Source organism: Callorhinchus milii, unplaced genomic scaffold (genome assembly GCF_018977255.1).
Source record: "Callorhinchus milii isolate IMCB2004 unplaced genomic scaffold, IMCB_Cmil_1.0 Scaffold6, whole genome shotgun sequence".
Classification (NCBI taxonomy): Eukaryota; Metazoa; Chordata; class Chondrichthyes; order Chimaeriformes; family Callorhinchidae; genus Callorhinchus; species Callorhinchus milii.
The window spans coordinates 16,477,360-16,500,630 of record NW_024704747.1 but is presented as its reverse complement, the minus strand read 5'-3'; the positions used below and the strand labels follow the sequence as shown (position 1 = coordinate 16,500,630).

The 23,271-nt window shown below is 43.7% G+C and overlaps 1 protein-coding gene across 1 annotated transcript in view; it reads right to left on the bottom strand.

Annotated features, from left to right (window-relative positions):
* raph1a (Ras association (RalGDS/AF-6) and pleckstrin homology domains 1a) overlaps positions 1-23,271 on the bottom strand; it is a 133,541-nt gene that overhangs the window by 71,093 nt on the left and 39,177 nt on the right. The gene's annotated exons all lie outside the window — the stretch shown is intronic.

Here is a 23,271-nt window from a genome sequence, read left to right as displayed (position 1 = left end):
TCTTAACAAATTGAGTGCATCAATTTCTTACGAATGGTGACAGAAGATTCTCACACATTTCAGCACGAGTAAAAACATCTCTATAATTTGTTATTATAGAGAGTTTTACTTTCGCTGAGCAGAATGGGTAAAGTTCTACTGACATAAGTTGGAGCCCAACCCTTTCAACATATGGCAACATCGCAATGCCAATGTATCAAGTAACATCCAAAGCTGAGTATGATTTGTTAACCTCGACCAATTTAACTCTCTGGTAAGTTATTTCCATCCTTGTAGCTACAAGTGCTGAAGAGTTGGCGAGAATGTAACTGGAAGGATAAAAAGGGGAATAATGACGATCCAAGAAGAACTCACAATCACACAGTTAGTCATTCAAACTACCAAAATGGTCAAATGCTCGATCTTTCCCTCCCCAATATACATTGTCCTCTCATTGTAATCCCAAGTAAATTACAATACTCAATGCTTCTCCTCCTCTCACCCACCAGGAGGCAAGCTTGATTATGTACAAAGTGCAGCCTGGACAACTGCAGAGAAGAGATTCAGTTTCTCAAAAAAAGAGTAGAAATCAGATATGCGAGACTAAACTTAGCTCCCAACGACAAATGCAACCGATAAGGTAATTACTCTTGGTTGATATCAAATAACGACTGCAAGTGCACAGTGTGGTGAAAGCAAGAATATTTTACTTCAACTAAGAAAAACACAGGTGTGTTGCACTTTGATTCGAGAAATTTTGCATGACTTCATTTTAAAATCAAAAAAGTGCATTGCATAAAATCAATTAAAGACCACAGCAAATCCTAAAGATAACTGGAGAAACAAAGCTGATATTGGCCCATCGTCTGCATCAAAACCTCTCTTTGAACTTTCATATATCAAGAATACAACATCTGGGTCAGCATGGCTGGCCTGAGCGCAGATGAAAATAAATACGTTAGCTTCAACCTTCTAAAGGGCAAGCTGAGTTAAACAAGGCAGAATATTCAATTTGGTTTCGCTTTATACAATGCTTCCAAAGCCCTGCGTGAGTGAGTACATAAGCAGACATAACAGGATCAAATACATGCTTTATTTTTACATCTTGTACCAGTCTTTATTTGCATTTGAAACAAAAACTACAGTGGAATAGAATAAAACACAAAGCAAAAGCCGAAACACACACCTGGGAAAAGAAGCATCCCAAGGTTTCAAATAATACTTGTAAATTATTAGTATGTGTTGACAGACCTCATTCACACAGCCTCTTCCCTCATCCTGACACAGCAAGTTCTATCTACACACTGCCGATGCAGAACTTAAAAGGTTAACAAACAGAGTAGGGCTCTGACGTCCCAGCAGTCCACAATGATGATTTCAAACGGCACCAACAGAGGCCTGAATCTTGTTCTTTACTGTACGCAGTGTAACATAGGAAATTTATGAAAGTCTTAAAAATAAGGGCAACCAATTTCCCATGATTTATGGAATAAACAGAACCCCTCAATTAGGTGATTGCTTTCTAATTCACTTCCAGGCAGCAATCATCAGCATCATTTAATGCAAAACTGAAAATAACTTGACATTTTCCTGTTCCTGTACTTTCCTCCCTTAATCTCTCAACGAAATCTCAGGAGAGACGTGACCAAAGCAAAAAGGAGCCATGTTTTTTTGGTCTTCCTTGCCCTGCCCCCCCTCTCTCTGTTAGCCCTTAAAAGCCTCTCCCTCCCAACATGCCCCAGTTCTGACGAAGGGTCGTGGACCTGAAACTTTGACTCACTTTCCTTTCTCCATAGATGCTGCCTGACCTGCTGAGTGTTCCCAGCGACTTCTGTTTTTCTTTCATATTTCCAGCATCTGCAGTATTCTGCGTTTTGTCAACTTATAGAGCATCTCTCCATCCGATCCTGCCCTAACAATGTTGCAATCAATCCTCAGCCAGAAGGGATACTCTTTCTAAAAGAAGAGAAAGTCACTTTCACTGTGTGGTGGGCTGACTAATAATTTATAATCTTAGTGACAGGTATTAATACCCATGATTTCTTGTGACTGAAAAAACATACTTTTTTGAAAGCAGTTTTCCCTATTTCTATTAGATGTGAGGAAAATATGGAATTGGGGTCTTGACAAACTTAGCTAGAAACAACCAGTGCACTCGGTGTGAAAGTGAAAGTTAAGTGGAATTAAGAGAAGTGACCATTACGGCACCTTCTTTTTAAAAAATAAATCTGACAGAACCCGTGTTTGGAGCGCAGTATTCCATCTGATACCATCAGCAAATAGGGGAAACGTGTTACAACATCAACTAAGGAATACTGTTCTATCAATGGAATCAGTTTGATCACAGAGTGTCTTTTGTCTCCTCAGTGTTTCTCTTCCAACGCTTGGCATCACACCTGAATGGAAAAGGCACGGAATACCAGTACTTCTGGGTGGCCAGGAGCACTCACTTCAGCTTATGCTGGCAGGGTAACAAACACAGTGATAATCCGCTAGCATACCTACAGTTAAAAATCCAAGAGCACAGAGCATCAGCAGAACATCTCTCAAGTTGTTTCATCTCAAGTCACCACTGTAATGAATCACTGAACTGTCATTTAGAATACACTAACCCATTCTTCCACATCTTTGCACTAATCAAACGTCCATGTGTTTCACCAGAAGTGAAGTCTTGCTGAAGATAAGATTCAAAGCTCTGAGAATGTGCAGTGCAAAAAGCCTAAATTGTGTCACACTGTCATTTCCAACAACATGGAGATGAAAAATTAAGGACAATATTAAACACTATACTTGAAACATCATAGGATCGCTTAGACAGGGATTGCCCTTACCCACATTTACACAGCAACAGGTGCAAGAAGCCTAACTCCCCAGAGGCACTGCAGACAGAAGCTATTAACTTTCTTTCAAGCCTACTTTGTGACATGTGAAATCCGCAGGTGTTCAACAGAAATTAATTTTTGCATAAGCAAGAGAGACAGCTTCAATTTAACCTGTCGACCTCTGGCTGCCAGTTTAGTCTCAAGACCTGGCTCTCTATTACCCCTACAGCATGGGATTACTACAGATAATGAGCAATGACAGGTGAACAGCAAGTCCAAGTTTCTAAAACCACTGTTTGTATACTCCTATGTAATTCTCACAACCAGTGACCTGCACAGATTTAATAGTTCATCCACAAAGTATGCAGTTACTCCACTTTACATTATACCCTGTGAAGTGCTTTGAGACAGCTCAATGCCATGATAAGGTGCTATATCAAATGCAAGGATTATTATGATTTTTGTAATATAAAATGTTCAAAGGACTCGGGCTCAGGTTTTAAGCCTGCATATAACGCAACTATTAACTATAGCAGAATTGAGAAGCTCCCTTCCATTTTAGGTTGTTCAGGTCAAATGATGTCTGACCCATTTTCACTAACACTCATTCCATGTGAATTGTCCCTCCCTTTGCTCGTTTTAAAACTTAACTTGGATACAAGCGTTGAGAATGGAATGCTAAGTGGGAGGAGCTCAGGCACCTTGATCAAAAATGGAAAGTCGTTGGCCATTAAGCTATTTTGTTATCTCTGGTACCTGGCTTCAAACCCAGCTCAGGTGAGATGGGAAATCTTCCCTCTGCTCTTTGTACATCTATTCCCAACAGTGAAGCTTCAAGTACAACTGGACCATGGATCATGTGTGGGCCTGAATCTACAGTAAGGGTTATTGCAAAATTATAGGGTCACAATTAGCTCAAGGGTGCGGGACTCAAGATTAGTAATGAAAAGTTGCTGGGAATTGAGAAGCTCCCCTCTAGCTATCATGTCAACAAGCGACAGATCATCAAAGAAGACAGCCTCCGACAGACAAAGATCTTACCCTTCACCCCGTCTCTCATCCCAAGATATTACTATACCCAAAACAAATTAAGCATAATGCTATTAATAGCAATACATTATGATCTTACTAAAGTGTAGGAAACTGACACAAGAAATATCTCACATATAGGAGTCACAATTAAAGGAGGACTGACTCACTTACATTTCACTATATTTTAACATTAAATCCTATACGTGAAGCCCTCCAACACATCGTTGCAGCATGAAATGTGCTACATCAAGTGCAAAGATTATTATATTTTACCTGCCATGGGGCCAGGTGGCAGAGACTCTTTACTCTCGGTGAAGGAGACTCACAGCAAAATTGTACAACAACAAAATTACAATCCTGAGCTATCCTCCCAACACCTTTCACATCGGAGGGTAGTTTAGGATTGTAGGATACTACCATCGTGAAGAGACTTATTGGTGGAAAATTCAGGTCAGTTACAGTAACAGCAGCTCAGTAAGCCCCTCTGTACATCTCATTCCCAGGACCAATTCCCAGATCAGTTTCAGTAAAGAATAAAATCATAATATTAGGTCAGTGAGCTACTCAGTTACAAGAGTAAATTTGAGAATGATCGGGGCCCACCCTCAGTCAGGCCAGAGGTCTGGAGTTTTTTTTGCCATTCAACTCAGGAGCAAATGCCCATGTTTCCATGGCTATTTTGCGATTATCGATTTATATGTGAGAGCAGTAGCGGCTAAGGACGGACTTGTCCTCAAACTTGTACTGACCAATTGTGGGTAGAGATTAGGAATGCAAAATTTATGCTCATTTTCTTCTCCCCAACGGGGCAATGAAGCAAACTATAGTGTTCCAACAGAGATTAGCTAACTAAAAAGAGACAAGGGACTGTTTGTGCCTTCAGAAAACTGTAGTATGTAAACACAATTATCCAACTCCTTGGATGGTTGTGTAGTTTCTGTTAGCTCAGTGCAGTTTCCCTCTTTTAACATCTGCAGACCTGGCTCCCTTTACATTATATACACCCCGGGGGATTATGCACACAAAAAATAACAATTCTGCAAGCAAAAAATGCAAAATTACAGTTTAACATTAAATACAGTCTAACATAATGGTACCCTCTTTGGAAAGACTATTTTTCATGAATTTTGCATTTATATACCACATTTTTAATCACAAAAGCTATCAGGTTGCCCAAGATTGAAATTTAAAAAATTAAGTCCTTGCTTTGTATAATACAGGATAATTGAATTATTGTGCAGATAATTTTTTTAAAAAATAACTGAAACACAAGAAATCAAGGAAAAAAATGTAATGTATTTTTAAATTCCAAGGTGGAAATAAAGGAACACCAGGTCTTACAGTTTGCCCTCTGAACTCACAGGCACTGCTTCGGCCATATTATGCAATATTACGCACCAAGGTGTGGTGAAACGTGTGTAATTCTCTGAGTTGTAATTATGACAGTACAGTAACTGTGTGAGCAAAGTTTAACCATCAGTCTCAGCACAACTGGCTCGAGGTTTGCATGCAGGCCACATTACACATATATAGAATAGTCACAGTGCTGAAAGATGGCCACACCCGATTTAAATTAATAGTAAGCTTCTCTGGCACCTGACCACTTGTCTTTGCGAAAATTGGTTGCTGGGCTCACCTACAAAACACAGTCACTACACTTCACAGTAAATTCTGTGAGGTGTCCTTCCAATGTAAACAGCGCAATATCAAATACAATATAGATTACATTTGTATAGCGTCTTTCATGTCGGGAGGACGTCCCAAGGCGCTGGACAGTCAGGGATTTGGACCCGAGCTGAGGATCGCGATCAGTAAGGGTGGAGGGCAGGGAGGGTGGCCAAAAGCTCGGTCGAAGTGGCCGGTTTTGAGATGCACCTTGAAGGAGGCAAGGGAGCGAGGTGAAGGGAATGTGGGATGGAGTTCCATAGGGTGGGAGCAGAAAGGCTGAAGGCCTGGTGCAGATGGTGGAGTGTGCTGAGCGGATGAAGCGGACAGATTGATATGGGGTCAGCAGGTCCCAGAGGTAGAGAGGGGCAAGGCCATAGAGGCCCTTCAAGGTGAGGATTTTGAACTCTATCCGGGCGAGGGTGGATGTGATGGGATCACGGACCCTGGTGCAGGAGTGGATGCGGGCTGCAGAGTTCTGGATGATCTGCAGCTTGTGGAGGCAAGAGTTGGGAAGGCTGCCAAGCAGGGAGTTGGCGTAGTCGAGCCTAGACATGATGAATGTGAGGATGAGGGTTTCGGCGGCCTGAGGGCTGAGGCAATGGTGGAGCCAGTCGATGATGCAGAGGTGGGGGAAGGCAGAGCGGTCATCGCATGGAATTGGGTTAGAAAAGCCAGTTGAGGGTCAAACAAGATGGCAAGGTTCCAAACTGACTCAGTAAGGTGGAGTATGCATCCTTGGATGGTGATGCTGTCACTACCTGAGGTGTCGAGCCAATCAGGAGGGCCTCGGTCTTGTTGATGTTCAACTGTAGAAAGTTAGCTCTCATCCAGGACTTGATGTCTGACAGACATTCTGTCAGGACAGCAGTGGTCCTAGAGTCGAAGGTGGAGGCAGAGAGATAAAGTTGGGTGTCATCTGTATACATTGTATAAATTGGTCATTTTCAATCTACGACTGTTTGTGGGACATTGCTGTGCGCAATTGGCTGCCGCGTTCGCCCACAAATATAGTCAATTCACTTTACAGTGTACTCTGTGAAGCGCTTTGGGACGTCCTCCCGACGTGAAAAGCGCTATATCAAATGCAAGGATTATTATTATTATTATTATTACATGTGGAAGTTGACCCCATGTCTGGAGATGATGTCACCAAGAGGGAGCATATAGATATTGAAGAGTAGGGGACCAAGGACAGTGCCCTGAGGAACACTGCACAAGACGGTGCGGGGGCTAGAGGATAAGCTGTTCGTGGAAATGGTGTGAGAGGTAGGATCTGAACCATTCAAGGACAGAACCATGAAGATTGAGGTGAGAGGCAATGGAGGAGGATGGAGTGGTCAACAGTATTAAAGGCAGCAGAGAAGGCAGCAAGTGAAAGGATTATTACTGTAACTAAAGTGTTATGTACTCATTACAAACTGGACAGTATTAAATATACATTTCCTGCAATATGTGTCCACCGTTTCCTGTTCCCAAGTCTAAAGCAGTATCAACCCGCATTGGTCATGATTTGCATAATTTCTACAGTGCAGTTCATGATCAGAAAGGATCCCTGCTTTTATATATTCAACATATGGAGTCTCATTTAACCTCTTCAGTGTCTGAGTACATTCACATTACTCCACACTTGGTAACAATGGACTTCACAACTCCATTACCATTCAAAACATGTGACAGGCTATGGGAAGAAATTACACTGTACAACTTATTGATACAGAAATAGATTTTACTATTCTGCCCAGTAATAGCCTTATAAAACCCGCCAGCTAATACAATATTCATTCATTCAGGGACCGTCAAGTATGCACTTTGACACATTGCAAGTCTATGTGCTTGTGTCCTCTTCAACCGTGCTTACGGCCACCTCCACCCTCCTCAGTCAGGTTCCGCCACCGTTAAGCGCTCTGAGATGCTACCCTGCATGGAGGGCGCTATATAAGTGCAAGTTGTTGTTGCAGTATGTGTCTAACGTCCCCACCTCCGAAATCCTTGAGATCCAATCAATATTTTCTGAAATTAACAAGCATGTGCTTTCTCTTCCTTCATCTCGCCGACACATTTCATTCGTCGTGCCCTACAGATATGAACGGCTTTGAGTCTGTTAATAGCAACTTCAAACCGCGCTCCTATGATCGAAGTCTGTCTGGATCAAGTTACAGGCCCCAGAATTACCTCAGGGTACCTGTGATTTACATAAACCTTCCTGCTTCAAACGGGCCAGAACATCACCAGCACCCAATTGTATTAATGTCCACTAGACTAGATGCTGTTCGGTAGGTAATTCATAACAGATACAGACATAAAATGACATTTTGAATTGTTGGACTGTTTGCTATATGTCTGAATGCCGTTGTTTCCACCAAAAGCTATCTGAGGGGCATCTGCCTTCAGCATAGTGGGAGGACCTTGACAAGACAACTCCTCCTGGACTTCTCCACTGCCTTTGATACACTATCACCCTATGCTCCTCCCCTGCCTCTCCTCCCTCATCCACCTCAGTGGGACAGCACTCGCCTGGTATGAGTCTTACTTCATCTTTGCGAACGTTTTCTCCTGCCACCCCCACCCAGCCACCTGCGGTGTACCCCAAGGCTCCATCCTTGGCCCCTCCTTTTCTTAATCTACATACTCCCTCTCAGTGATGTCATCCACAGACATCGGGTAAACTTCTACATGTATGCAGATGACATCCAAATCTACTTCTCTTCAACCAGCTGCGACTGACTCCAGGTCTGCTGATGTCCTGTCAGCTTGCCTGTCAGACATCGAGGCCTGGATGAGCACAAACTTCCTGTAGTTAAATGTTGATGAGACGAAAGCCATACTCCTTGGCTCTCTTCAATATTTTCTGTCCTGCGGCTCTGAAACTCCTCAACCTCACCAGCCTTTCCCTAAGACTCACTGAGCCTGTGTATAACCTCGCCGTCAGGTTCAAACCCCAGCTGTCCTTCCTTCCCGACTTCTAGACAACCAAGACTGCTTTCTTCCTCCACCTCCATCACATTGCCCTCCTCTGACCATATCTCACACCCAACGCAACTGAAACTCTTGTCCGTGCCTTCGTCATCTCCCGCCTCGGCTACTGAAGCCCTGCAGTGTAGTGGCTAGAGCACTCTCACCTAGCACGCTAGAGGGCCTGGGTTTGATTTCTAGGCAGGGTGAAACCTTAAGCAAGGTTCCTTACTTCACAAGCTTCTGTTTACCCAACAGTAAGTAGGAACGGGGTTGTTAAGACGATTGGCAGATCGGTTTCCAGGGTAATATTTCCTTCCCCCAAAAATAACATTAATTTGGCCACTCAATCCTCGACAGTTTATGGGACACTGCTGTGCGCAATTGGCTGCCACATTTCACCCACAAAATATACATTCAATTCACTTCACAGTATATTCTGTGAAGCACTTTGAGACGTCTCAACGAAATGATAAGGTGCTATATCAAATGCAAGGATTATTATTTTTGTTATAAAAATATCTCAACAGGAAGCTAAAGATCAGAGTTGATTCATTCTCAAATTATGCCTGAGGTTTATTTTTTGCCCAGTGCTCCTGGAAACACAGATTTCTGACGCGGTACAATAAGTCTGGACAGTGAGTGTCAGAAAGCGATTATTGGGGGGCGAGGGGAAAGAAAGATGTTCGCTGTGCCTAAACCTATCCTCACCTGCCATTCCAGCGAATCATCTTTCTTTCGCTTCTCTCCCCCCACCATAATTGCTTTCCGACACTCACTGTCCAGATCTATTTGTGAAGAATGACGAGGATGCTGGGTACCCATGGAGCAAGACCCCATCAAGAATCTGCCCAACAGGACTGACGACGGTTTCTTACCAGAAACAATATAATTAGCTGATCTTTCCCTAACATAGACCAGGGAGACTAATTATAGCATCCCACCGAAGCATATGCTTTCAGCAATCTTGGAAGAGAGCAGAATAATTCATCTGTGTGGCTTTGTTTCATCTTTGGAAAATCTGCGGATGGCAACTTCTTGATTTGGATGCGATACAAAAAAAGGTGAACGTGAGTACAGTGAACAGCAACAACAAATTACACTTGTATAATGCCCTTCACATTGGAAAGACATCTCAGGGGCTGGACAATCAGGGGTTTTGGATCTGAGCTGGGAGGGTGCTGACAGGTGGTCGAAGAAGAAGGTCTTCAGACAGAACTTGAAGGAGGTAAGAGAGGTGAAGGGATATTGCGGGATAGAGTTCCTGAGTGTGAGGGTAGAGATGCTGAATGCCCGACCACCAATGGTGGGGCAGGAAGTTTGGGGGACTTGAAGCAGGCCGGTGTCCGCTGAGTGGACAGACTGATATGGTGTTATGCAGTTGGAAAGCTGGGGTGGAGCAAGACCATGGAGGGCCTTGAACATAAGAAATAGGAGCAGGAGTAGGCCATTCGGCCTCTCGAACCTGCCCCGCCATTTAATCAGATCATGGTTGATCTTCTAACCTAATTCCATTTACCCCCCCATCCCCATATCCCTTAATCTCTTTAGCTTTTAAAAATCTATCGATCTCAGTCTTGAACATGTTCAATGACTGAGCATCCACAGCCTTCTGGGGTAGAGAATTCCATAAATTCATTATCCTCTGAGTGAAGAAATGTTTTCTAAACTTAGTTCTAAAAGGCTGACCTTTAATCCTGAGACTATGATCGCTAGTTTTAGATTCTCCAAACCAGAGGAAACAGTCTCACAATATCTACCTTGTCAAGACCCTTAAGAATCGTATAGGTTTCTATAAGATCCCCTCTAATTCTTCTATATTCTAGAGAATATAAGCCTAGTAGGTCTTTCCTCGTAGGTCAATCCCCCCATCCCAGGAACTAATCTAAAGAACCTACGTTGCACCCTCTATAAGGCAAGTATATCCTTTCTTAGATAAGGAGATCAAAACTGCACACAGTATTCTAGGTGCAGTCTCACCAAGGCCCTATATATAATTGCAGCAAGACTTCCCTACTCTTGCACTCTAACCCCTTTGCAATAAACGCTATCATGCTATTAGCCTTTCTAATTGCTTGCTGTACCTGCATACTAACTTTCTGTGATTGGTGAACAAGGACACCTAAATCCCTCTGAATACTAACACTACCTAGGCTCTCCTCCTCTAAAAAATAATCTGCTTTTCTATTTTTTCTACCTAGGTGAATAACTTAATATTTCCCCACATTATACACCATCTGTCACCTTCTTGCCCACTCACTTAACCTGTCTGCATCCCTTTGCATCCTCCTTGTATCCTCCTCACAGCTCACTTCCCCACCTAGCTTTTCTCTTTGACCGTGCCTTCAGCTCCCCTCTCGACTCTCTTCCCCCTCCTCGCTCCCTCCCTTCCCTCCCCTCACCCTGACCATTTCCCCCCTCCTCGCTCCCTCCCTTCCCTCCCCTCACCCTGACCATTTCCCCCCTGCTCGGGTCATGACCCAACTGTGCAGCGCCTTGGGACGTCCTCCTGACGTGAAAGGCGCTTTATAAATGGAATCTTGTTGTTGTTGTATTGTCCGCGAATTTAGATACAAGAGTTTTGTAAGAGAGAGCCCTGGTTAAAGTGACAAATGACATTCTGTCCACCTGTGACCAGGGTAAGAACAAGTGTTTTGTACTTGATTCCTGAGGAATGGGGAGCCAGTGAACAAGGGCAAGAACGGGGGTGATAGGTTCCCAGAGCCTGGTGTGGGAGAAGACACGAGCTACAGAATTTTGAATAATCTGCAGTTTGTGGAGGGAAGAGTTGGGAAGTCCAGTTAGCAGGCAGTTGACGGAGTCAAGACAAGACGTAATGAAAGCGAGAATCAGGGTCTCAGCGGCCTGCAGTGAGAGGCAGTGGCAAAGGCAGGCAATGCTGTGGAAAAGCAGAATGGGTCACGGCATTAATGTGGGGTTTAAAGGATAGCTGAGGTTCGGGTCGAAAAGGACACCGAGGTTTTGGATTGGCTTGATGAGGTGAAGTGTGCAGCCGTGAACGGTTGAGGTGAGGAGGCACTGTGGGGAGCCATGCAGGAGAGCCTCTGTCTTGCCAACATTGAGCTGGAGGAAGTTGGCTCTCATCTATGACTTGATGTCAGACAAGACATAGATTGAAGTGGAGGGGACTGCGGACAGAGCCCTGAGAGACACCACACGTGACAATGCAGGGGCTAGAGGAAAAGCCATTGGTGGTCACGAAGTGCAGTCTGTGGGAAAGGTTGGATTGGAACCAGGCAAGAACAGAACTATTGAGGTGGAGGTGAGGGCGGGCTCGAGGTCAAGAAGGATGAGGAGACAGAGAGAGCCCTGGTCGCAGGTAGAAAGAAGGTCATGTGTTATTTTGACCAGGGCTCTCTCTGTGCTGTGAAACCCAGCACAAAACCCAGATTGGAGAGGTTCATGGAGGGAATACAGAGAGAGGAAAGAACAAAGCTGGGAAAGAACGACTCGTTCCATGACCTTTTGATAGAAAACAAAGGTTTGAAATGGGGTGGTAGTTGGCGAGCAGAGATGGGTCAGGGAAGGGTTTTTAAGGGTAGGGGGATGACGGCTGTCTTTAGGGGTGCCAGTGGACAGGGAGAGGTAACAAAGTCTATTAGTAGGGGGGGGCAAGGAGGTGGAGCTGGGAGATGAGTAGAGGGTAGGGATGGGGATCAAGGGAGCAGGTGGTGGGTTCCACACGGGAAATGATGGAAGTGGTAGAAGAGGGGGAGACAGGGTCAAAAGTATGGAGGGAGGGGTGGGGGGGGGGGGGCTGGAAGGAGAGCGGGAGGTGGGGTAGGTTGCTGGTAAAGGGGCTAGAGGCAGCAAAGCGGATCCCTTTAACTTTGAACTCAAGGATATCCATCATCTCCTCACATTTGGTGTTGGGGGAGAGGATGGCAGGTGCATGGGAAGGTGGACGGAGTAGTTGGTTTACGGTAGAAAAGAGGAGTCTGGGGTTATCCTTAGCTTCCAAGTTGATTTTGGAATAAAAGGATGATTTAGCTGAGGAGAGGGCAGAACGGTAGGTCTTGGTGCAGTCCTGTCAGATTTGATGGTGAACCGTTAATTTGGATTTGCGCCAGGTGCATTCAGCGGAGCGCACCTGAGATTTGAAGGAGCAGAGGTGGCTGGTGTAACCAGGGGCATTCGTGCGAATAGGAGGTGGTGCGGGAGATGATGGGGGCAAGCGTGTCGAGGAAGGCCGAGAGGGAGTTGTTTAGAAGGGTGACAAAGGAGAGTAGATCATCACAGGAGGGGGGCCAGAGGAAGTTCACGGCAACAGAGAGAGCATGGACAGGGATTTTTCTCCAGGGACGATAGGAGATGCACGTGGGGTGGCTGGCAGGGAGCGGGATGGAGGAGTTAAGGGAGATGAAATAGTGATCTGAAAAGTCTTTGTCAGTGATGGTGACATCAGAGACAGTAAAGCCTCAGGTGATCACCAAGTCTAGCGGGTGGCCATGGGTATGAGTGGCGGAGTTGATGTGGAGGGAGAGGTTGTGAGAGGAGAAGAGGGAGGAGAAGTCAGCAGATATGGAGCAGAAGGGGTGAAGTGGAAGTTAAAGTCGCCCAAGATGATGCGATGTTCAGAACAGATGCAGATGGAAGAGAGGAAGGGGGAGATGTCAGAGAGGAAAGTAAAGGAGGGTCTGGGGAGTGATGGATGAGGATTTTTAAGGAGAGGTTGGAGAAACAGTAGAGAGTGAGGTGCTGAAATGAGGAGAAGGATCCAGAGGAATAAGAGGATAGACCCAGTCAGGACCTGGAGATGAGGGCCACACCACTGCCATGACGGTTGGGTTCCAGGGAATGATGGAAGGCATAGCCAGGTTGCGTGGCCTCCGTAAGAGAGAAGATATCACCTGGATTGATGCAGGTTTCAGTGAGAACAAGGATGTTGATTTTTTCGTCCACAATGAGTTTGTGAATGGTGAGGGCTTTATTAGATGGGGAGCAGACATTTTGAAGGGTGATGTGGAGGGAACAAACAGCAGAGGAGTTTGCAAGATGTGTGTTGGGGGGGGGGGGGCGAGAGAAAGATTGGCAGGAAGAGTGGGAAAGTGAATGGAAGAGGAGAGGTTCACTCCCAAGGGCTGGGACCGATGGGGCTTGTGGTGAAAATGGAGGATGGGGCAGTAAGGCTGCTGTCGTGATGAGCCCGGCGGAGGATTCCAACACTGGAACAGAGGGAAGCTGTGGATGGGTCCAGGAGAAGGACGGTAGGAGAGGAGGAGCGAGCAAAAGTAGTGAAGGATAATGGACAGGAGAGGGGGATGGTAGCTCGGGTCGAGATGCACACGCCGAGACTGAGAGCAAGCGATGAGTCAGCCCACAGACATTGTGGAGTCCTGTAGCTCAGTAGTTAGAGCACTCGCTTTGCAAGCGAGAGACCTGAGTTCAATTCCAGGCAGGACAAAACCTTGGGCAAGTTTCCTTACTCCACACGCCTCATAATAATCCCTCCAAAACCCAAAACAATAATAAATTGGTCATTTTCAATCTACGACTGTTATGGGACATTGCTGTGCGCAATTGGCTGCCGCGTTCGCCCACAAATATACAGTCAATTCACTTTACAGTGTGTTCTGTGAAGCGCTTTGGGACGTCCTCCCGATGGTTCAGGGTCAAACAAGACACCCAGGCTCCTGACTGGCTTAGTGAGGTTGAGTGCGCAGCCGTGGAGGCTGATGCTGCCAGCACTTGAGGTGCGGAGGCGTTGGTGCGAGCCAATCAGGAGGGCCTCAGTCTTGCTGACGTTGAGTTGGAGAAAGTTGGCCCTCGTCCAGGACTTGGATGTCAGACAGGCAGTCGGTCAGGACACCAGTAGTCCTGGAGTTCAGGGTGGAAGCAGGGAGTTAAGAGTTGGGTGTCATCCGCATACATGTGGAAATTTACCCCATGTCTGCAGATGACGTCACCAAGGGGGAGCATGTAGAGGGTGAAGAGAAGGGGACCGAGGACAGAGCCCTGAGGAACACCGCATGAGACGGTGCGGGAGCTGGAAGAAAGCCGTTTGCCGCGACGAAGTGTGAAAGGTAGGACCTGAACCAGTCAAGACCAGAGCCTTGAAGGTTGAGGTGGGAGGAAAGGCAGTGGAGGAGGAAGGAGTGGTCCACGGTGTCAAAGGCGGCGGAGAGGTCGAGGAGGCAGAGGAAGCCCCTGGTCACACATGGTCAGGATATCGTTTATGACCTTGACCAGAGCAGCTTATGTGCTGTGGGCTGCACGGAAACCCGATTGGAGGGGTTCATGGAGGGAGTGAGAGGAAAGAACAAAGCTGGGAGGCAACGGCTCTCTCAAGGACCTTGGATAGAAAGGGTAGATTTGAGATAGGCCAGTAGCTAGCGAAACTGTGACGGGTCAAGGGAAGGTTTCTTCAGGGTGGGGGTGATGGCGGCTGTTTTGAGCGGGGAAGGAACAGTGCCAGATGACGGGAGAGGTTAATGATGTCCGCGAGTAGTGGGGCAAGGAGGTGGAGCTGAGATTTAAGGAGAGGGGTTGGGATGGGGTCGAGGGAGCAGGTGGTGGACTTCATGGAGATTACCGAGTTGATTTTAAATTTAACCCATGGACATACAGGTCAAATCTAGCTCTAACTACAACCCCAGTTGAAATCAGGTGATTCAATATCCACCAGAATTCAAATGAAGTAATTGGGTAAGCTAATTCATCAGTTTTAATTCTCCACATCTGAGGAGGACAACTGACGATCTAAGAGGCCCCTCAAACATTCCAGTCTGATGAAGTTGAACTTCAAAGATTTACACATGTGTGTGTTTCACTTTGATTTGCTCTCCACCCGTGTTCTAACTTGCATCAAAATTAGCTACTGATGCAGGGCAGATTATTTTCACAAGAAGCATCTTCAAACCTCAGTTAAAACTGATGCCTTCTAACCAAACACATGTAGTATCCACCAGAGCTGTTTGTATATGCTGCCTTCCATACAGAGCATTACATTGTTATTTAAAGCTTTGATTCAATGCAATGTTGCCTAGATCTCATTCATCAGTCCTCTCACGTTTAAGAATGTTAGGCATCTCCACCGAGTTCTGTGGTAATTTTCAGGCTGGATCCTGTGGCTCAGTTCCAAAAGAAATGTCCAGTCATCAAATAAAGGAAATAACAAAATTTCATTAAAGCATAGGGCATGAATGGAGGAAGATAAGGAGTCAATCCTGACATTCTGGGGATCACATTATATATTATATTAGACATTTAGAATAGGCCCAAAAATGTCATTATTCTACTGAAACGTTCATCACCGTTAACCTTCATAGAGTTTGTTTCTAATCAGATTTTCAGGTCCTTTTTTTAAAACTGATTTTTGTGCTCTTCTGCCAATACTCCAGACTGTATGCTGCATGATCCACGGACACTGATGCCTTGAATAAGTGCCACTCTTCACATGAACATAAACAGTGAGGACTGACAAACAATGTGTGTGTGTTTGGGGGTGTTGAGAGCCCTGAGCCTGATCGAGTCCACGCTCAAGATTTATACATGCTAATTTCCCAGGAGGGGTTGAGGACAATGAGATACGACTATTAGTGGATTTGCACCAAACAACGTAGACTCTTCCTGCTCAGGGCAACACGTTTATGAGCTGGCAGTAACTCAGACGTCTATTAACAGAGATTTACAAGTTGATTTTGGAAGGAGATGGAGACTTCACATTATTGTTTCAGTAATGCCTCCACTTTATGAGACGCTTGATCTAGTCAAACCATTACGTTTTATGTTATACTTTGAGGTCCCTCAGATACTCTACCAGTGTCTTCCAAAAAGCTCATAAATTTTCAGCCCTGAAAGTACAAATAGCTTAACAGATGTGTTCAGTATGTGCGCATTTTCTTTTAGTTACACTCACAGATCTTTGCTACATGCAGATTTGGCATCCTTCAATTTGTTAAGATAAGGGGAACAAGTGGCCAAACAAGTGGAAATTTCCAATAAAATGCCAAATGGCACACAAGCAACTGATGAAATTCATCCTGATCGTAAAACAGGTGAGCGTGGGGGTGGGGGGTGCAGAATGCAAAAAAAAATCTAATTAATGCAAGAAAATATTAACAAGACCTGCTAAAATAAAGTAATTTTTAAAATTAAAATGACAATGATAGTTTGCTGACAATCCTGGACCTGCCACGCTAATCCCAAACTCACCTATATACCTTCACTGAGTCAACCCCATAGCTTTAAATCAAAAGAATGCACACATATCCCCAAAACTAAGATGCATAAAATGTACTTTCCTGTCTAAACAACTTGAAATTCCATCTAAAATCTTTGGCATACAACTTCACAACATCTGGTGCTTCGGACGACAAGGTTTCCAGCCAAATAAAAGTAACTCCAGAAAAATAAAACTAAGCCAGTTATATTCTGGGAACAGGACATTATTGGATAATTCTGACAGGCCACATCACATGCTGGATCCTAATGCTAATAATGCAAATTGGCTACAATTTCCTATTGCACTGAACCTACTAAATGCCCCAAATTAAAATGAAATTTTCTTCATTCCATTTTTTCAAACCATGCTTGAGAAAAAACTATTTTTTGAAGTACTAGATTTAAAACAGTATTCCAGACCGAGAAAAGTTTCCTTCCTCAAAAGGTCAATTCAAAGAACGATCATGGTCTCACAGCTGAACCCATGATAGAAACAAATCAATGAGGGGCAAAGATCCTAAGCAAAAGCCCAAACTCAAGTTAAAACTTAGTTTAAACGTAAGTCTGGCCCCAGAATTGCCAAAAGGTGACCTAGAAGAAGTTCATTAGGACAAAAATGTCATAACTTAATGGTTAATTGATGTACCAATTGAATCCAGCATCAGCTGAAATCAGGTCAGGCTGTGCTCCCAAACTGAAATGGTCAGATATCTTACAGGATGCAGCAATGCTGTAAACAATTCTATCTTGCATTCAAATTTAATTCTGTTCTGAGAAAGGCTGTTGAGTGGGTGCATTTAAACTTCTCACATAAAATCTTCCCCTTTTGAAAGAACAGCAGAATTCTCATTGAAAGTGCAATGGGATGGCAAGATATTACAGAACCATATTCTCTCTCGGATTGGAACATATATAGTACAGCATAATAATAATCCTTGCATTTGATATAGCGCTTTTCACGTCTTCTAGACATCTCAAAGCGCGTCACAGAATATGCTGTTAAGTGAATTGACTGTATATTTGTGGGCGAAAAGTAACACTGAATATGTATGTCCTGGACAACAATGGTCATTCACTTCATGGCAGTTTGTGATCATCCCAGTGTGTAAACTGATTGCAGGGTTCGCCCACAAAAACAGTATAACCTGTGAAACACTTTGGAACATCCCCCTGATGTGAAAGGCACTATACCAAAAATGTAAGAATTATTGTAAAGATGATTAAGCAAGATTGAAAAATAGGTAGAAAAGTAACCTTCCAATTTTACCAAAATAAACTCAAGAAATACAAGCTATTGTTACTCATCTTCTAGTTGATCAATGGGTAGTGAGTGCAGTATTTATTCAATGACAAGTGCATCTTTACCGATGTAATTGTAGTGTATGTTCAAAATGCAGAGTGCAGTTGCATTCTAGAATGCCTGAGAAGCGATTCGTTTTTAAAGCACATTCTACATTCGGTTAAAGTTGTTTCCAACAAGGAGCGTTAAGCAGTGTGCGCCACAATTCCCCAAGGCTATTCCTTTCAGAAGGAGATCTTATACTCATGTAGTACTGATTAAGATTAAAGATGTGATATTTTCCGAGCTGAAATTAGTCAAAAATAACTCCCACCACCGAGAGTGCACAACATTTAGCAAGCTAATCTGTAAAATCGGTTTAAGTAGAAATACAGCAAACTCCAATTTCTAGCTAAGTATTTCAGAACACCAATATTCCATGCACTTAACCCAATTCCCAAATACAGTTCTCATGCACAATACCATGTTGAACCTCCGGGCTGAACAAACAGACCTCAGGTTGAAAAGCTGCAACAAAATGGGCCAAAGCACCTCGCCACTCTATACTCACTGCAGTTGACGAGTTATCGTCATGAGTCTGGAGACTGAATATTTCTTAAAGAATTCCAAATGCTTAATCTTTCAGATGCCCAATGCCGCGTTGTGAGTTTCCCAGTTATTTCAGATTCAGTCTCTGTAGTTTTGCTTTTCATCTGAAAAATAAATTTTCCTTATTTTCTGTCTGTCACAATTGCATGAATAGTTGAAGGCAGCTTTGTAAAGGACTGGAAATTCATCAGAATTTCTATTTATCAGAAATAAACCCGCTGCAGACTGCCTTTGGTAAATAATAAGGGAGGCCTGCTTGGTAAATAATAATCTTTGCATTTGATATAGCACCTTATCAGATCGTTGTGACAACTCAAAGCGTTTCACAGGATTTCACTTTCAAGTGTTGTAAATATTTGTAGACGAGGGCAGTAGACAATTTTTGCACAGCTATGTCCGAATGACTAATTTTATTTTGGGGATTGTTGGCCAGGACACTGAAAGAAACTCCCTCTCTTTTAAAATAGTACCATGGATTTATAATGTCCATCTGAACAAATATGTGGACATTAATACCTTAATTTAACATCTCACTTGAAGGATGCCACCCCCAAAAATGCATTGGAGTGTCAGACTAAACTATGTAAGCTCAAAGTCCAAATGGTGGGTTTAAATCTACAACCTGACCAAAATCTTCTGACTCAGAGGAGAGAGTGATAAAAACTAAGCCAGTCCGACAATTGCACAGTAGTTTCACCAGTTGCAAGTGCAGTAACTGAGTATTAACTGCTAAATTCTCTGCATTCCAATCAAGGTGGATACCTGGCCCTGGATATGAGCATTTGTTTCCAGGTACTGCCTACCAGCAGCTGTCGTCCTCAGCCTCAGAGTTTCCTCATCAGCTATTCGACAGACATCTGTATTCAGTGTGGCCGTTCCAGATAGGCAGGCCAGGAAACCAACACCGCCACTCCATAGAAAACACACCCAAACTAGGTATCTATTTGATAAGCAAAAACAACAGAATTACAAGTTAACAACCAGACCCACCTCATGAGTAGATTTTAGGTTTGCATCAATTAAGACGTTGCGTGCCAGCAGAGAGGACTCACAACAAGGTCTGTTCAATTCAAATTAAAAGCTTGTTCAAGCAGGATCTGATGCACATCATCTGCAACATGCAGTTAAAGGGGAAGGATTGTGGAGCCGCCCTGTTAAAGGCAGCTCCTCCAAATCCGCAATCCCAAACATTTTAAAACAAAAAAAAATCAATGATCATGGCATCCAGTGCAATTTGCAACATCATTTTCAAGGTCAGAGAAACCTCAACAATCAATTGTTGCCCTTCAAAAATCAAGCTTCATTACAAGGCTTTTCAGTCGAGTCTTAGCAGTCCGCATTTCTAACAAAAGTAACTGGCCATCAGTGATTGTCCAGGCATGTTCAGGGAGGAGAAAACTAATAGAAGCAATGAAACGGAAATGAGGCAGGAGCTGTGTGCTTTGAGGGAACAGATGCTTTAAATAACTGTTTCTACAGCAATACAATGGATTAAATTCACTTCCCATAGTGAAAGATCCAGCTTCTATCCTGATCTGCGCTGAGTTACTGTATTTCTAATTTGACCTGTACTTGTCGAATTCAGATCAGGCTCATTTATGAGCCTAATGGAACAATTGTTATCTGACTGACACATAAAAGATAACTGTTTTGAAAAGGCACTAAAGGATGCACAGTGCCTGTATCACCATTAGTCTCTGGAGCAGAGGAACAAATTGGATGTTACAGCTTCCCCTAAAGACTCAATCCACTCAAATTGATCTTTACAAAAGACAAACTGTCCCAATGTAATCCCCAATCTGTTCCCAGTTAGTTTATCACAGCTCTTGGATTTAGTAAAATTAATCTAGTTTCCCAGGGTCAAGAAAGTGAACAAATCCAATTTAGCCAAGATTCCCACTTTTGAGCCTCATCCAATACCTCTTGCTGAGAATGCAGATATTCACAAAGTTACCAAATAAAAACAACCTCTGGTCCGCATTAAGGTTTTAATGCAATTGACATGCAGTTGCTGGTTGAAGAGGAATTTAGAATACAATTTACACCTTTCACCTCAGTTAACCTCAAAGCGCTTGACAATGGCGGCGGGGCACCCAGGATGGGTGGGAGCCGAGAGAGGAGGGACAGATGACCAAAAGTGAAGTCAAGTAAGTGTTTATTTGGTAAACAACAGCTCCCACTTTGTGGTCTATTGTGGACCACACCAACAGTACTCACTTACCTAAAAGTTCGGGTCAGCTAATTTTGTGTTGCAGTCACATCAACCATAACCTCAAAGTGCAGGCACTATGTTCACTAAATACTCATTCTGCACTCATTGTTCTAACATGGACCGTGCAGAAAATAGACAAGAATTTTGAGGGAGAGCCCAAGGAGTTTGAGGAGTTTAGATCCACAGGAATGAAGACGTCTTGTTCACATTCAGGTGCAGGAAGTTTGCACTCATCCAGGCCCTGATGTCTGCCAGACAAGATGATAGAACATCGGCGGACCTGGACTTGGTACTTTAGGAGGCAAAGTAGATTTGCATGTCATCCGCATACCATTTGCCAAGATGAAATGGAGGAGGTTGATTAAGTAGGACTTGAACCATGTGAATGCAGTCCCACTAAGGTGGATGAGGGAGGAGAGACCTTAGCAACATAACACATTATAGGGTTGCAGATTATTCAAGGGTATTTGCCTATTGTGGAGTCCTGTAGTTCAGTGGTTAGAGCACTCGCTTTGCAAGTGAGAGACCTTAGTTCAATTCCAGGCAGAGCGAAACCCTGGGCAAGTTTCCTTACTCCACACGCCTAATAATAATCCCTACAAAACCCGAAACAATAATAAATGGGTCATTTTCAATCTACGACTGTTTGTGGGACATTGCTGTGCGCAATTGGCTGCTGCGTTCGCCCACAAATATACAGTCAATTCACTTTACAGTGTGTTCTGTGAAGCGCTTTGGGACATCCTCCCGACGTGAAAAGTGCTATATCAAATGCAAGGATTATTATTATTATTATTGAGCTAACAGCCAAGGAAGCAGATAAACACATGGAGGTAAAGCAATCTGGGAGAGATCTATCATTTAAACAGCTAAACAAGTAAATTCTCAAGGTAATATTCCTTGTGATTGATATTGCTCGTGCTTCATTACTGTCAAGACTTCTCAAAGTGCTTCACAGGATTTACTGCAATGTATAGAAGTGAAAATACCGCCCACTGGTGCAACAAAACTCACCGCCAATGCTTTGTGCAAGAATAATGGGTAAGGTAACAGAAGATGCCAGTGAAACTGACACAAATCATTTGAGTTCCAACACACAAACCACCCAATCTCAAACCAATAAGCACAATCTAAGTAAAGGGGAAGTCTAAGTTCAACACAACATTCAGCAAGGAGCTCAGGGAGTACAACCCGAGCTCAGCTGTCATTTACAACCAGCATACAATCTGGAACATTTGTCCTCACAATTGATGAATAAAGATTCGGTAAACCCAGTAAGATTTCCAAATCCACAGGAAAACAACATGTTTGAGCAAATTAGCAGTTCAATAACAGATCCTCTGCATTCACCGAGATAGACTGTAGATTTGCACCTCCGCTGTTCTTTGTCCCATCATTGGTTTAACAGTGGTGTGGCACTTTCTTTGAAATGCAAAGGAACAGATGGAGCTCAATAAAGGCTGATAGTAACAATTCTTTGCTCAAAAGGGCAAATACCTCAGACTGCATGAAAATACTAAATACCAGATTTTTTTTAAATCTTACACGAAACAGTCAATTGTCTTACAGAATCTCAGGATCGTTTTCTTTACCCCGCCTGCGATCCAAGTTATGAGATCCCTCCCTCATAGGCTTCACTCCAGCCCCCTCACAGCAAACTCGGCATGAAGTTTATCCAGCCCGTCCGTATGTTCCGTGTTCAACAAACCATCCAGTAGATTTCTGCAGCTCCAGAAGAGCCTGCCAGAGCTCCCTAAAATTCCTCTACTCCCAGAGATAAATGACTTCCTTTGAATGAAGGGCTGGCTCCAATCCCAGTACAGTACATTACATCAGTCTGGACACAAGGGAAACACTCCAGCCAGCAGCATTTGCATTTGCCAGCTGTAACGTCATAATAGAGAAGATCCCCTCCCCCCACCCGCCAAAAAAAGGATTTGAAGCTTATTCCTTTTTGTCCTAATCCTCTTGATTTCAATATTCCTTTCAGGTTTCCCACAGTTGGAATTAACTAGTGTTGGTATCCTGCACTGTACTGTACCTCAACCTATGTCAGCACTATCAGAAAAACAGGGCATACATAGCAAGGCAGCACTTCTCAATTTGTGAACACAAAATAAAAAGACTTGACAATTTTACAGATGATGGTATCTGTAGCAATGGCACTGAACACAAAAACAGCTTTTGAAAATCCTTGGTACATTCAGGCAAATCAAATTTAAATAATTAATTTCCAACTGAAAACAGACCCACAATTGCTACCGGTTTTGTGAAATATCCAGAATCCCTTCAGAGGCAGAATGCGAGGACTAGTTCACCCACAAAATATAGAGCCAATTCACTTTACAGTATATTCTGTGAAGCGCTTTGAGACATCTCAAAGGTGTGATAAGGCGCTATAACAAATGCAGGATTATTATTATTAGTTAGTTAGTCAGCTTGCAATGTTGCTCCTTTCAGAATAAAATTGATAACACAAGATTAAAGAAAAGGTTGAGAATTTAACATTGTCCCACAAGTTGGATCATGGGACC